This window comes from Monopterus albus, unplaced genomic scaffold (genome assembly GCF_001952655.1).
Source record: "Monopterus albus unplaced genomic scaffold, M_albus_1.0 scaffold44.1, whole genome shotgun sequence".
NCBI classification, from domain to species: domain Eukaryota; kingdom Metazoa; phylum Chordata; class Actinopteri; order Synbranchiformes; family Synbranchidae; genus Monopterus; species Monopterus albus.
Genome location: NW_018127924.1, coordinates 1,436,587 through 1,453,063, shown reverse-complemented (window position 1 = coordinate 1,453,063; position 16,477 = coordinate 1,436,587). Strand labels below are relative to the sequence as shown.

The 16,477-nt window shown below is 40.5% G+C and overlaps 1 protein-coding gene across 1 annotated transcript in view; it reads left to right on the top strand.

Annotated features, from left to right (window-relative positions):
- The window catches only part of stau2 (staufen double-stranded RNA binding protein 2), an 84,204-nt gene that overhangs the window by 66,383 nt on the left and 1,344 nt on the right, over window positions 1-16,477 (top strand). The window lies entirely within an intron of this gene.

The following is a 16,477-nucleotide window of genomic DNA, read 5'->3' as shown; positions in this document are numbered from 1 at the left end:
GTGCTGTCCATTTCTTCTGATCATCCCTGAGATGGTTCTACACCTTCATTTGAGTCCAGCTGTGTTTGATTATACTGATTGGACGTGATTAGGAAAGCCACACACCTGTCTATATAAGACCCTACAGCTCACAGTGCATGTCAGAGCAAATGAGAATCATGAGGTCAAAGGAAGATATATGCAAGAACAGGCTCAATGATTAACTACATGGACTATTGTGGGTGTGGTGTATATTTTGTAACCATTCTTTAGTATATCACTTGTGTGATGTAAGAATGTTAACACTGTTATATTCTTTTTTTAGTATAATATGTGTGTGTGTAGAAGTGAATCATTTACTGCTTGCAAACCAATGATGGTAAGATGATGTCATGGGGTAGGACTGGATAAGTCTGACTTCTTCCTACTCCATTCAAGCATGTACTAGGTATAAGCAAATTGATATTGGATTAGCATTTGTTGGATATGTGTAAAATTATGTGTGTTGTCAAATCAACTGTCTTTACATGCTTGAAAGAATAAATCAAATCAAATCAAATCAAGTTACAGGCTATCACTCAGATTTCACTGACAGGTCCATACCTGTTAAGACGAGTCTCCCCCTTCCTGATACATAATTATAGAAGCGATGTATTTAACCCTAACTAAACCAGGAGGTGAAAAGACTAGCCATTCTGGCAAGGTAGTCATGAATTGGGGCCTAAATGACCCTCAGTCCTCATTCACGCAGACTTTCTCTTTGAATGAAGAAACACAGCCCTTCTTATTCATTTCAATGGGGGATTATTCACCGGGGACTGGAAAAAAAGATGCTCTGCCAATACTTAAACTTTCAGCATTGCAACATGACGTCATTCAGTAAGATACTACATTGGCCAGTCGCGTACACTGGAGCACATATTTCTGGTTACATTGTAACATGAATGCCATATTTCTGTTGTTAATCTTGATATTGTCATGACCAAAGAGAAAACTCACGCCACCAGAGTAACTTTCTAGAGTTGTACAGTCCCGTTTGTGAGTATTGCAAATCATGGTGCTGTGTTTTGGCATCTAATACGCTTTGAACACACAAATCCTTTACCTCCAAATGGACTTCCTAGATGGTATTTCATTGCCCCATTGGTACATGAAAGTAAACAGTCGGTGCAACCTCCAGTATTGTTTTAATGTATGGAAAATGCCTGTGTGAAAGTAGCTCTTACTGCTCAGAAACAGGTAACAACACTTTCAGTGGTTGGAGTAGCTGCTAATGTCCCATGTTAGGATCGGTGCTCTGACAGCTTCATGAGTTATAGAGATGAGCATAGCGACAGGGGAATGTTTTTCTGTCTGTCTGAGCCCCCTCCCCTCCCCCATCACAGCCACCTTCCTCTCATCTGGATGTTAACACATTCTCAGGCCTCAAACACCAGACATTTTGAAACACTCAAAACAACAGCCACATCGGGGGTTAACACCAGTTACGACTAAGGTGTCACACACTCCTGTAGTTAACATAAACACCCTGTGTGTGTGTGTGTGTGTGTGTGTGTGTGTGTGTGTGTGCGCGCCTGCTTTGTAGCAGTATCTTCATGATCTTCCAAATCTCCTCTCCTCTGTAAATAATCACACTTGCCAGCATGTGTTCTGTTTCACATGCTAATTTAGCCCAACCTTTTGCATTTAAAGGAGATAAGGAACAATTAAGAAAACCACACTGTCACTATCTACATGTAAAAGGGAGAAATCACAGTGGCAAATGAAACTGGAGATTCATCGCATGTTTTAAGGGAGCTCAGCTCAAACAGGTGGACATGTTCTCTCCTGTTGAATCTGACTCTCAGGTATCACAGGCTTAGAGGTTTGCAATCATTTAGTAAGCATTTATTCTAAATATGTATATAACAGATTATACCATACTTTTCAGGTGCACAGTTAGATCTTTTTAAAGGAATAACAAGATGTAAAACAAAATGTCATGTTGCAAAGAGTTACAGTGGTGAGAAAAGGTAGCTGAACCCTTTGGAATCACAGCCATTGATGTATAAACATGCTTTAAAATGTGGTCAGATCTTTATCTAAAGTTCTTTTCAGACAGGCACTGGAACCCTGTAATTTTCTAGACATTACCCAGAGAAGTTGTGTGTGTGAGAACGCAAATTTTTGAGCATAAAGCAGAGTTTAGTCTGCCAGCTCCCTAGTATAAAGTCGGCGTAATATCTGAGAGAGCTGCAGTGAGCCCACATGAGAATAGAGCAGAGTAAAGTCTGGAGTAGTTGCACAGAAGTAGTGAGTGAGTTGATGACGTTTTATCATGCAACTGGTGCAAAACTGGAAGAATAGTAACATCCAATGGTGAAGGAGAACTTTGATTTATAATGAAGACACCAGTGAAAGTATCCTGGAGACATGACAAGATGAGACCACTCTGGAGTCATTTAGGCATTAATGATGTGCTGACATAATAAGCCTGTGTTTATTCAATTTAATCCCTTGAGCGTCCACATCCCGATCATCCCCTGTATGTGATTGGTCAGTGCAGCACCTTTGCTAAATGATGTCACCATCCGGTGCAGTGAAAGTTGAACCAGGTCCAACTTTTTTGCCACACGGGGTTGTGTCATTTTGCTGGAGCCCCCTGTGGTGTTGGTGCCGGCTGCTGTGACTGTGCCGTCCCCCATAGAAGTGAATGGAGAGGGTCACGTGTAACGGCAGTGTACAGAATAGGCTGAGCTAAATACTAATTAACTAAGAAAAACACTTCCTCAGGAGACGTAGGCAGGTTTACTTTGTCACCACGTGCCACTTTTCCCAAGTGAGTTAGCCAGCTGCCATACACACAAAAACGCCTATACTGGACTGCTGGGCAGTGATGTCACTGTGTGCATGCATTGGTTTGTGGGTGTGTGGTAGGACTTTGTTTCATACTAGCCTCAGTGTGCGGTGTAGAAAGCACAAGTTGTGGTGGATACATTTTGTTGAGAACATGATATTTCAGCAGCGGTGCTCATAATGCAGAGTATATAGAGAAAACACTGCTTGTATAGAACACACACTCCTCAGTTTACCTTGAAGGGGGTGAAATCGTATATTAGTTACTTTACATGTACAAAGTGACATTTTTGACTTCATAAATGTCCACATGCACATATATACACTGTGTTAGAGTAATACTCTAATAACTTTGCAAAATTATATGATTTATTGTACAGTGAAACCTTGGATTGCGAGTATAATTCATTCGGGCAATGTGCTCATAATCCAGCACTCATATATCAAAGCGGTAGGACTTTGTTTCATACTAGCCTCAGTGTGCGGTGTACCCATAAGAAATAATGGAAACTCAGATGATTCGTTCCACGCCCACTTATCCATATAAAAATGATTACAGTAAAACAAAATAATGTATAAAGTAAAAATAAAACAAATTAACCTGCACTTTGATTTGATTTGATTTATTCTTTCAAGCATGTAAAACAGTTGATATGACAACACACATAATTTTACACATAATCCAATATCAATTTGCTTATACCTAGTACATGCTTGAATGGAGTAGGAAGAAGTCAGACTTATCCAGTCCTACCCCATGACATCATCTTACCATCATTGGTTTGCAAGCAGTAAATGATTCACTTCTACCCACACAAGTATTATACTAAAAAATTATTACATAGTGTTAACATTCATACACCACACCCACAATGTTCCATGTAATTAATCATTGAGCCTGTTCGAGTTTGACTTGCAGGTGAAAAGTAAACGTGCCTGTGTTTCAGTCTGTCTTCATTTAAAAAATCATGATTTTATATTGTTTTCTAAAAACTGTGTTGTGAATTGTATCAGATATACAGTATTTTCCATGATAATGTTATGTCTTTGTATTGCCTCGTCTATAAAGAGCTGTAAAGTAAAGTCATTGCATTTATATCTACATACATGTGCCACCTCCGTATCCACTGGAAAGCAGCTGCTGTGGTTTATGTAAAGCCGCTGAATAATTACTGCCACCAACACCTCTGCTTCCGCTCATCGTCCTCCTGTCTCTGACCTTATACCCACCAGACACAGGCTATATCCGGTGACAGAATGAAAGTGGTACATACTCTTATATGTTCCTTTCTTACTAAACAATGCCATCACAACCTAATGCAACAAATCCCTCAGTACAAAATGAAATTCAAATGTTCTAGTGCTGGAACACCATTTATATTATGTACAGATACTGGGGAAAGTCCTTTAAGGAGATTTTGATTCTTGTTGTGTTTATATGTTACATGTGTGCCTCCAGTGACTGAAGGCTTTGAAGTCTGCTTGACATCCTGACTGAGAAGTATTGAAAATTTCAGTTAGACAACCTGGGTGTGCACAGGAGCGGCCGTGCACAGTGTGTAGTGGCAGTTGGAGCTTTGAAGCCTTCTTCCTGCTTTGAGGGGAAGAACAATAAATGCAGCGAGGGTGTCCATAAAGCCTCACACACGCCTGAACGAAAGAACACCAGTGTATTATGACCTAGGTTTGGTGTTTTTTTTTACTGCTTTTATAACCAAAAAAAGCCATGAAGACAAGCTCGGCATGCGTCCTAGTTTTCATTCAACTCTGTGAAGGTAAGAGAAACATACAACTTATTTACCATTTACAAACACCACAGAATATTATTTTGGTGACTACAGACTTTTGCTGCTGACATTTTTCTCCAGCCCAGTGTGTTTACTGTTTGGATTATTTTTCATTTCCTGGGATAATTAGACCACAGCTGTTTGTAGTGAAGTTGTGTTTTGAGATAAATATTATGCTAACTATGACAAGGTACTAATGCACTTTGATTTGATTTGATTTATTCTTTCAAGCATGTAAAACAGTTGATATGACAACACACATAATTTTACACATAATCCAATATCAATTTGCTTATACCTAGTACATGCTTGAATGGAGTAGGAAGAAGTCAGACTTATCCAGTCCTACCCCCCTGACATCATCTTACCATCATTGGTTTGCAAGCAGTAAATGATTCACTTCTACACCACACAAGTAATATACTAAAGAATTATTACAAAGTGTTAACATTCATACACCACACCCACAATGTTCCATGTAATTAGAAGTTATTATTACAAAGTGTTAACATTTTACCCCACTTATGGAAATACAAAATCTTCTTTTGGTTGTATGTATAGCATGAATTTTTAAATTTAACTGACCCCTTAAATTATATCCCCCTTCCCTTTCATTAAATAGTTTTTGAATTCCACCAGGTAATAAATTGTTCCTGGCTTTATACATAAACACTGCAGTCTTATATCCCACTAAATCAAAAAATTTTAACAATTTATACTGTATGAAAGCTACCTTTGTGTGATCCCTATACCCCATCTTATGCACAATTCTTATCGCTCTTTTTTTGTAATATATACTATTATTAATACTATAGAGGAAAAAGCCAACAAATCCCCCCTGAGAAGGGGAGAAGAAACCTCGGACAGACCCCAGCTCTTGGTGGACGTCCTTGTGCCTTGACTGGTTGGAGTGAGTGGATAGAGGAAAGAGAAAAGAAAAGAAAAGCAACAAGACACAACAAACACAACAATAAACAACATTTCCATGGGGCTTTCGCTGGCTAGATGATAGCGAGAGGACATGGTTGCTTTGTACATGTGATGTTATTCAAGGCTATTTTTCCTTGAAAGCTGTTACTAAAAGCATCCAGTGCATCAAATTGTCAGTGTAATAAATTGGGCAGTAGAATGTTTTTTATAAATATGTGATAAATTAATGCAGACCCTCCTAATGGTTTCTTTCATTTCCCACTTTATCTCTCCTTTAGTGTTCAAAACAGCAGTTGTATTTGTGTACAAAGACTGCTCCAAGCACAGGAAAAAAATTGTAAGTATTGCTTTTCCCATTTTCTGTTGATTAATTCCAGACTCAGAAACATTATGTTGGAGTGAATATGTGTTTTTTATATAACTTTGTTTAGTTTAGTGTGGCACAACAACATCCAGCCCCCAAAGATAAAACAAAAATGAGGGTTAATGTTTTCCATCAATGTTTTCCAGAAGGGCTAAAGTTATTGAATGAGGCTAGTTGCTGCCAACTGAACAGACTAAAAAGACTTTGCACACACACTTTACTGTTCCCTTAGTGCAACACAGTAGTCTGTTAAACCTCTGTCTGTCACTGGACTCTAGTGCTCTCTGGTGTCACGCTGATGTATTGCATGTTGGGTATTAAACCGGTCTCTCAATGACATGTTAAAAATATGGGTTAATGGTTTGCATATCCCCTCAATTGCCCATTTAACCATTGTCATACTGATACCATCACTATCACTGGATGATTTATTACCACATTTGTTCACTATATCTATAATTTCCTTTTCAACAATTGGCTTCAGAAACATAGAACACATATTCCTTTCAATTGTATTGTTATTTATATTGACGTCTGTACAAATGGTACTTGCTAAGCCAGGACCCACATTCACAAAGAACCTATTAAACTTCTCAACTACATCCTCAAATCTGTTGACCGGTGTATCATAAAATATGGAGGGTAGTTACTCCTGCTGGTACTGTTTCTAATCAATTTATTTAATATATTCCAAGTACCTTTCATGTTATTTTTATTATCCTCTAATACTATAGAGTATTATTGTTTCTTACATATCCTCAATAACGCAGTTAATTTGTTCTTATATAACTTATATTTTTCTTCCGCCTTCTTGGATCTGTCCTTTATAAATTCTTTATATAACGCATTCTTCTTTTTACAGGCATTCTGTAATCCCTTACTCATCCACAGTTTCCCACTGTAATTCCTCTTGTTTTTACCTTTAAAAAGAATCATGGCTGGCGTGAGGGGCCATTGTTGCAGTACAGATGTTGACTATACGAGTGACGCGTGAGAACCATTGGCTCAGTTGTGACGTGACGCTCAGCAGACAAAGCGTACGTACTACTTGTATTGCAAGACCTCACTCGTTTATCGAATCACAATTTTTGCTCGTCTTGCAAAGCACTCGCAGACCAGGTTACTCGCAATCCAAGGTTCCACTGTACATGCTTTCAAATGAAATGTGTAATGCAACATAGTTACTAACTAAACAGTTGTTTTAGAGGCCCACGTTTGCTTTAGGACATCTTCTGTATTTCTGTTTCCCTCTCCTTCTCTCTTAACCCAAACTCAGTGAGTCTCACAGTCACCCCACCCCCAACTCCCTTGTGTCTAGTGAGTAAACGTGGAACCGTGTGAGCCTTCAGAAGGACTTTGAAATGAGACATGGCTGGGACATCAGAGGACTCTGCCACTTTAAATGAAACCTAGTTGATTTATATTAGAGCAGGGAGTGGGGGTGTTGTTTCCATAGGCACACAAGGCCATGAGGTCCTCCATTAGTACCCTGACCCCTGCTTCATGGGACCAACCACTGCATAGTAAGAGAAGAATGGAGGGATGAATGGATTGTAGACATGGGGGGTTGGTGTTAGGGTTTTTTCTTCTTTAGCTCTTAGAAAAGTTTGCTCTGTACATTTTCACAGCAGAGAAAGCAGCAGAAATGAGAAACCCTACCTCAATCATTTGTCAGTGGCCTGTGGTGTCCTGACTTAAACGTCCACTAGTTGTACCTGATCCCTCGCTCAGTCTGTTTTACAGTTTTACTGTGTGCAATCTAGTTATCTGTGTCTTAATCACATGTTAAGCTCAGCACCTTCCTGGTGTTTATTGTCTGCTTGATATGCTGTAAAAATGTAATGTGGCTCATAAAAACCAGTATTATAGCTTCTCTACTCTGCTACTGAAAGAAAACTGTCGCACTGAAGTGTTTGCTTTCAAGAATGGAATGGGTTGACATTGCTGTGACAGAGTGAAGTGGTATCTTCCAGCTTCTGATTCACTGAACACACCTGATCCAAGTAATCAGAAGTGGGTAGGGCAGGAAGAGTTGGAAAACAAGCAGGGCAGCGGCCCTCAAGGACCGGGATTGGCTACCTCTGCATTAGATGTTATTTCTACCCTTGTCCAATATATTTTAGAGACACTTCATATTAAACGGCTACCCAGCATCAGAGATCATGTCATCCTGCTTCTATCTGCCATGCTTGTGTCAGTCTGTGCTTGCTCAACATGACAGCCACTCTGCCTGGCCTTGGCTCATGTCAGTGTTTGAAGACTGAATCCCTAACATGGCTTTGTTCCTGTTGTGGGACTGGTTCTTTGTGTTTGTCGACAGGCCTTGCTAGCTTTAAACCAACTCAATAATGGTATGGTAGCATTTAAAAAAATACATGTTTTCAGTGGGCATTATCATTGTTGTTTGTTTTTGTTTTTTCCCTGATTGCATTCATTATTTGGCTTTTTAGTGAGATTCCTGGACCTGTCAGAAAAACACAGTCTGAGGGACTTACCCAGCAAGACCTGCCTATTGATATAAGCATAGTGGAATTTATTGTTTTCTGTAAACAAGCTTTATGCATAGCCTGCCTCTGTAGTACACACTGCTAGTTGCCATAGGAACATAATAGGGTTTCCATAACACTTCAGCAGCTCCCAAAGGCATGATGGGTTTCAATCAACCACTAATATACATCGAGTTGCAGGCCCATTCTGTATTTCTTGGGATTTGAGTGGAAGACAAAACATTATTCCGTATCTCATAAGTATGGATGTACAGCAAATTATCAAACACCGCAATACTGGTATGTCCTTTGTATGTACAGTATGAGTTGATTAAAAGTCAGAAAGGAGCTTTGGGAGCTACAAGAGACCATTTGACCGCCATCCTCTCTTGTTACCGAATGTCCTTTTCCACCAGACAGCCCCTCTATCATACACACTGCTGTCTCTGAAAAGAAAATATAAAGGCCTCACGATGGAGAGAAGGGGATTATTGCATGCAGCTGGAGCCTGTCACAGTAAGACACTTAGCCCCTCTCCCCTCACCCTTTAGTATCTTAACTCTTTACTATACTCCATTCACAAGTTCCTCTTTTTTGCCTTTCCACACCTGTAAGTCTCTCCTGTAAATCTAAAATGAAGTGGTTACTTCTGTTGTCCATCATGACTACATGATGTCTTTTCTTGCTTTGCTTGCATGCAAACATCCACACATGCTTTATTGGAATGTGCTGTGTAGGGATGGGATAATCAAGAGCTAACAATGTGTTTTGCTTTATTTCTCTCCAGAAAGAGTAGCAGGCTTTGGCTTTTTTTTTTTGTTGTTGTTGTTGTTTGTTATAGAAATGTCAAAGCCAATACTTTCTCTCCGGGCTGCAGCCAGCCTGAGTTTAAATTTTGCTTTCTCATCACTGTACAATGTTTCAAGTAGGTTTCCAACCTTGGTTTTTTTGGCACATGTAGTTTCATATCCACAGTCTCATCATTTGAAAAGTAAATGCATGCAGATTATTGGATAGAAAGATGAATGCACATGCTTCCATGCTGCAGACAGAAAAGGTCTTTTCTTCAGGTTGTGCAGGAGCACGGAAATAACCACAGCCATCACACGTGCATCATCACACAACCGCTGTTTGTACAGTACATAAACCAGTTTAAGTATGCTGCGTAGTTCATCGCTGAGCAAAGCATGAGTTTATCATTTTGTAATCGGGACAATGAAATTTGCCTGGAAAAGGGCAGGTAAAAGGATCATGTGGTCAATCTCTGACAAAAGAAATGGAAATTAGGAAGCAAAGAAGAGCAGAAAAGGGAGAAATAGGACGCCCCTGAGGACTGATCACTATCTCTTCACTGATAAGAGACCAAGTGCTTGAAGGCTGGCTTTTCTTCCCACAGCTTTTCATACCAAGGCAATTTGAGTCAGATTGTTATAGAAGCTTCTCCCTGTGGCATAGAAGGTTGATCTCTGCAGGTGAAAATAAGGTGCTGTAACACTGCTGTGGACTCAGTAGGAATATCTGACGGAAACATTACTCATACAGGACGGCCAGAAGGGTGGCCTGATTCAGTGTGATATTAGATGATCTCTATGACTTCTTCAGTCCTTACTGATGAGTACGCACACAGTTGATGAAGCAGCATTATTTTTTTTTTGTCATCTATACCAGTGAAGCACAAATTGTAAATGATATAGTCACTGTTTCTTGGATGAGTCATAAAAGAACTGTCCTCCCAGACTGTGTCTCATTATCCAGGGTATGCCTGTATGTGCTGGGGGTGTTTGGCCATGTCTATTCAAGGGTTTCCCAAGGCTTTTTGGGAAACAGTTTAGTTTAGTCAGTGGTTATGTTAGTGTGTCACAAGTTAGAAATATTGAGGTTCCCTCTGTGTAATCTGTGGGTGGCAAGTTCCTTTTTGTCTCAATTTCTGATGAAAAGGGAAAGTGTCACAGTTTCTCTTTTTGGTCAGAGTTTGTCATCTTGCCAGGGTGGGTCAAGAGTGAATCAGCACTAAACTTTAAAGGCCAAGCACGGCATAACACAGATACAGCCACACAACAGTACAGCTCGCTGATTTCATTGTTTAAGAATATCAGAATGGTAACACTTTACTTTAACTTCCTCCTTTCTTTGGTTATAATGTCATGATATTGGAATACATTTTATTATATTTATGTATTGTCAGTTATAAAATGTTTATTGGCTGTTTTAACATGGAAATCATAAATAGGTACAGCTGTTTATACATGCTTTTACAAAAGGTTACAGTTAGGCATATAATGAGATGTTATCATTACCATTTTATTTGTTGTCCTACAATTATGATGTGATTTTCTCACATAAAAAATAAATAAATAAAGCTAATTGATGTGGTTGCTATCCCATGAAAACGTTTGACTGTGGCACAGCATTATCATAGACGCTGTCTTTGACTGTATCTGCTTTTCCTCAGAGATGCTTTGCTGACAAGGCAGGAGTATGGTATGCTGAGGTGCTTCTGCCCATATGTTTTGGATTACGCCCTAGGAGGTGCCATGCTCAGCAGCTCGGTGATGGGAGGGAATAAAGCAGGCCTCTTCAACCCAAATGACACATGACATGGCACTGCACCCCAGGCCCTTATTTATGGCTTCCCATGTCAGCGAAGGCTTGCCCCCCTGGGGAGCCCCATAGCATATACCCACGAGCTTAGCTTAGACAGCCTTCAGTGCTCTTCACAGGCCTGGGAGACAAAAGACAAAGGAATACAAACACTATCCAGTGTAGGAATTCTGATCATTATACTGTGGCAGCTTGCACACATGGGAAGTATGTAGAAATCAAATAGATCCCCTCATAGGGAAGTTTATTCAGCTGTACAGCATTCACAGTTACTATACTGTTGCATAAGACTTGAAGCGGTACCTATGATGTGCTACTTCAGAGGATTTAACCTAATGTCAGGCTACAGTAGTCTACTGCCAGCACACACTGCCTCTTTTATCAATGCCTCTGATGTGTAAGAGGATGTGAAATCTGGAGAGAGAGTGAAGAAGTGATTTGGTGAGCAGATCTGAATGTATTTTCTCTGTTACTCAAGAATCCATGTACATATCACACCGCATTAACAAATACACACATACGCTGGCAGCAGTCCTGCACACACAGGTGTTTCCACGAGATATCCAGGAATGTTCCAGTGATCTCTGTCCAGGGTTTGATGTGGTTAGAAGGAAAAGAAAGGGTTTTAGAAGAAATGAAAGCCAAGAGATGAGAAGAAGCTCGAGTAGATGGCAGGAGGAAAAAGGAGAAGAGAAAAATCGACAAAAAATAATGTTTAAAAGAATTTAATTTAATGGACATCAGAGGAAGATGTGATGGGATTGAAGTGACAACAGGGTTAACACAGGACAAAAAGAAGGCTGGGACTTTCTCTTCCCTAGTATCTCATATTTCTGTGCGCTTTGGGAGTGAGTGCAAAAAAGAGGGCGCATTCTCATGGCTTTATGTGGCCTATTGAACACAGAACAAGCCCTCACCTCAACAATATATCCAGCTTCAGAACTTCTCTGAGAGCAGGGCACTCATCTTTCCAACTTCCCAGGTCCTGCCTGTGAAATACCGTTTGAAGTCCACTCTGGTGATTGTTTGGTCTAGTTGATGTCCCTTAGATCATCTTTGTCAGCAGCCATCCAGTATCCCCTTCATGTTATGAGTTCCCCCTCCTTGCAGCAGCTCAGAACCAGCCACCTGATGTTAATCGGACTCTTTCTAGTGTTGTTAAAACGCGACATCAAGCATGTTATTGCAGACTAAAAGGATGAATGGTGATTGTACCATTGAGCAAACAAAAGCGAGCTGTTTGACTTACAGTACATGCACCCCAGCATCTTCTCAAGTTCTAAGAACAAACTGGAAGCAGTTGTGGAATTCTTTGGTTTGTGTATATCAGTGTTGTTGATGTAAATGCTCCACTCGCATTGCATTGTTTATTCAGTGTTCCACTCCGATGGTACTTCTATTCTCATGTCCATCCAACAACAGTGTCTACTACTTCTACTGTCTACTGACAGTTTTATCTTTTTGTTTCATTTTTGTTTAGTGCACCTGTAGAGCTATTCAGTGATGATTTCTGGACTTGCCAAAGACCACAAGAAGAATGTCTGAGGAAGAAACCAAACGTTCCTCTCTCCTGCCTTTTGTTCCCTTAAATGATGTAGATGTCCAAACACAGGACAGTGATGCAGGATCAAAGCAAAAATGGGAGGCTCCTACTGATACTCTTGGCCTGAACTTAAGATTAGGGAAGGGTCCATTTAGTCCAGCTGGACTGTACGAGTCAGGGGAAGCCCTGGGAATCTGGATCTGCTTGATAAAGAAGGAAATACCACAATTTATTCTTGAGAGTGGGTCACTGGGTTAAACCTTAAGCTGACATCTGTACTTTCATCTGGCCTCCAGCAGAGCAGAGAGAGGATCTAGACAGATAAATCCAAGAGAACAGGCAAAACTAGGGAAAGCTTCCCTTTCTTCTACTACTCTGAAGATTCAGAGAAGGAGGAGAGAGAGATAGAAGTTTGTGAAACTGAATGATGTGCTGGTGGTCTTTGCCTCATTAGGACCTCCCTGGAGTCTTTGATGGCCGCTAAGGGCCAGAGGGTGAAGTGGCAAAGACTGAAGAATTGAAGGCTTATCTTCTCTTTTCTCACTTATACTTTTCCCACCAAACATTTATTTTCTTATTTTTTTCTGCTCCTTTTCCAGCTCTACCTTCTCTTGTCCCCTCCCCTTCTTCTGTTTTTACAACTTTTCTCCTCAGCCTCCCACTTTCCAAGATGTCTTCATTGCTTCCCCAGAAGGTAATGGTCTGGCAGTGAGAGCTGACATAGGGGTCTGATTTGTCAGGGTCAATGTGATCTAACAATCCATCAGATCCATCAAGTCGATGCTGCAGACTCCTGGGGGACTTGGTTTTTGTTTGGCTAAGCTGCTGATGGAAGCGAAGTCTCTGTCAGGGAAGCCATTATTAGCACAGCGGGCCCAGAAAAATGAGCCGCCCTTGTCACTCCACATCAGGAGCTCAGCCACAGTCGCAGATCCTCCTCAGACAGCCTCATATGTGACTGCTGTTTGTTCAAACCTTTGAACTATGGACAGCTAGATACATAGATGAATGAGACCCTGTGTGAAATAGCTGTGGAGTGCTTCAGACTGGTTCCCAGTCTTGGATTGATGGTGAGTGCTGGCTTGTTATCTGGGGTGAAGAAAGAGGACAGGTGAAGAGGGAGTGATGAGGCTGACTTCAGTACTTGTCCCATAGCAACTGGCTGCATCACCGTGGGCATGGTTCTGTAGGAACTGGTGAGAATATAAAATACAGTCAAACAAATCCAATTGGAGAGAGAAATCCATCAGTTTGATCCAACATTGGTTGACAAAAAAACAAACAGTGAGGCACAGTTTTCACACAAGAGAGCGAGGGGGAGAAAATATTCCAAGATTTTAAAAAAGTGCTGTCTATCTGTTTAGAACAGGTGTTTGCACTGCAATTGGCATTGAAATTACAATGCAGCATTCACACACACTTCATTCTGTGATTGGCCATTTGTGCCCAGGTGACAGATTAAGAGTTTAGCTTCTCTCTCTGGTACAATCTTTTTCCAGTCTCTTATTTTTTTGTGTGTGTACAAGGAGTGCTACACTATGAATGCCTTCTAGGAGATGGGGTCTGAAAATGTGTTATTGTCCCCATGTTTGAACAATCTCCACATTTTGCGTCTCGTGGCATGACAGCCAGCTTGTCATTCCACCTTTGAGTGTAGCCGTTAACAACTGTTGTAAACAGTATTGCCTTCATATGTAGCCAGACACCACTTGTAAATGAAGTTCTTCTTTTCAACCAAGGTGGTAAATTTCATAGGAGCCAATTAACTTTTTTCCAATTTTAAAGCTTAGGTTTCAGCCTCTGCCATTTCTTTCCTCTACCATTCAATGCACTGCATCATCTTTGCACATTGTCTCCTCTTACCCTTTGTTTGGTGATGGAGATGGAATGCCTCCACCTTGCATGTCATGGCTTCAGACTAAACATACTCTTCTAGTGCTGATGCATCAGTGTAGCGGCTGCCTCTAATGATGGCAAATTTATCTCATTGGAAAAATAATGATTTCACTGGCTGCCGTTCCCACAGATAGGCCCAGTATTTGTCTTAGGCTATGTGTCCTTCACTGAGCTGCTGAGCTTGGGGATTGGCTGCCTCTGCCCTCATGCCTGCCTGCCGTATATCAGCAGTGCTGCCGCTGTCAGACGCCTGATTTATGGCTGTTTATCTCCAGTCACACCTCCCTCCTCCAACAGATGGGCTCTGGCTATTTATTCAGGGAAAGAAAGGTCCCAAACTGATTGAATAAATACTACAAACAAGGGGTAATCATGGAGAAGTTGGCAATTACAGTTTATTGGTCACCAGAGAAAAGAGGAGCTTGATTTGTCTGTGTTGTTTATCAGGTGTGACACTGCCATAGGTTTCCCTCTTATCTCAGTTACTTTTTGCACTTAAGCATGTGTAGACATACTAGTCCTTGTGAGATGACATGATAGTCCTGCATAAGCATGAAAAGCAACAGCTTTATCAAGAGTCCCCTGATATAATTTATGGTTATTATCAATGTAATTGTGATACCATTTCTTCAGCTGTCATGTTCTACCGGCTTGTCATCTTAAATCTCTCCAAGTATATGCTGTAAATCTCCCTGTCTGCCAGGTCTTTACAGAGAAAAAAAGATATTGCACTATAAATTGTCAGTTACAGACTTAGATGGGCTTCAGTTGATTTCCGAGTTTCTGGAGAAAGCCCTCATATCCTGACAGTATCAATTTTTCAAACAGTCCTATTATTGTTGTTGCAGTGGGGGTTTTTTGTACCTGTAAGTGTCACAGATTATTTTTCACAATTTGATGGATAAAACTATTTTAACTTTTGCACCTGTCAGTCATAAATTGTGATTCCTGCTTCATGTTTCTCATAATGTGATGCTAAACTACAATGATGTTGGGCTCAAATACAGATAATAGCTTTGAACATCCTTGTCTGCATATTGCATTCCATAGAGATACTTTCATACACCATGCAGTAGGATTAAAGCTTAAAAGGTTCCGTTTATGAGCTCAGATATAGACTTATTCACATGGCAGCAGCTTTATCTATATAACTGAGAGGATTAGTAAAAATGTATGCCAGTCAAATATTCTTGTAAGGAGAACTGATTTATCAGCACCACAAGAATAAAGGACAGAAGGACATTGATTTAGTTTGTCTTGTGTGTGCCTATCCGTTATCGCGACTGCATGCAACTCAAACTTGTGCCGTGCTGACAGAAATACGTAAATGTTAACAGGTCCGACTTGGTAAGATTGCTGTCATGACTTATGTGACCAGGGTGTTCATTCAGGCATGAAGCCAACATGTTCAGATGCCATCAGATTAATGGAAAGGAGTGCATGTCTGAAAGGAGCTTTATAATATGTAACCAGGCGAGACCCTCCTGGAGGAGTGGAGCTGCTGGCACCGGCACGTGGGAGAGGAGCAGGAAGGAAATTGCTTCATGGCCTATGTCGCCAAAGCTTGGCACAGCGGCCAGTGAATTATTTAAGATGCATAGTGTGACTTTATGAACACACAGATAGGGTAGTTTTTAATAAAATTGCTTAACATGGTTGATTGTGATTTTGAACGAAATATGACAAAGAACAACTAAAAATTTAATATTCTGAAGTGCCATTTTGTTCCTGGCCAACATCCCCTTTAAACTACTGATCATAATTATAAAATTATGCAAATAGCAGTTAAAATGTGAACCCACTTACAGTTAGTTACTCATTTTGGGCTGTTTGTGGTTTAAAGGAATTTCCAACCTGCTGCTGCTGCTGCTGGGGCGACAGAAAATTAAACTGCAATTCTCCAAAATACAGAGCAGCCAAAACATAGAGTGAAATGTTAACCCAGTAAATAAACAGTCAGAGGAGAGGAGCCAAAGACAACAGAACGTGAAGGGAAAGTGTCCTGCTGGCATCAGATTTCCCAGAGTAAGTGTTATTTGAAAAGCAGCAGAAGGGT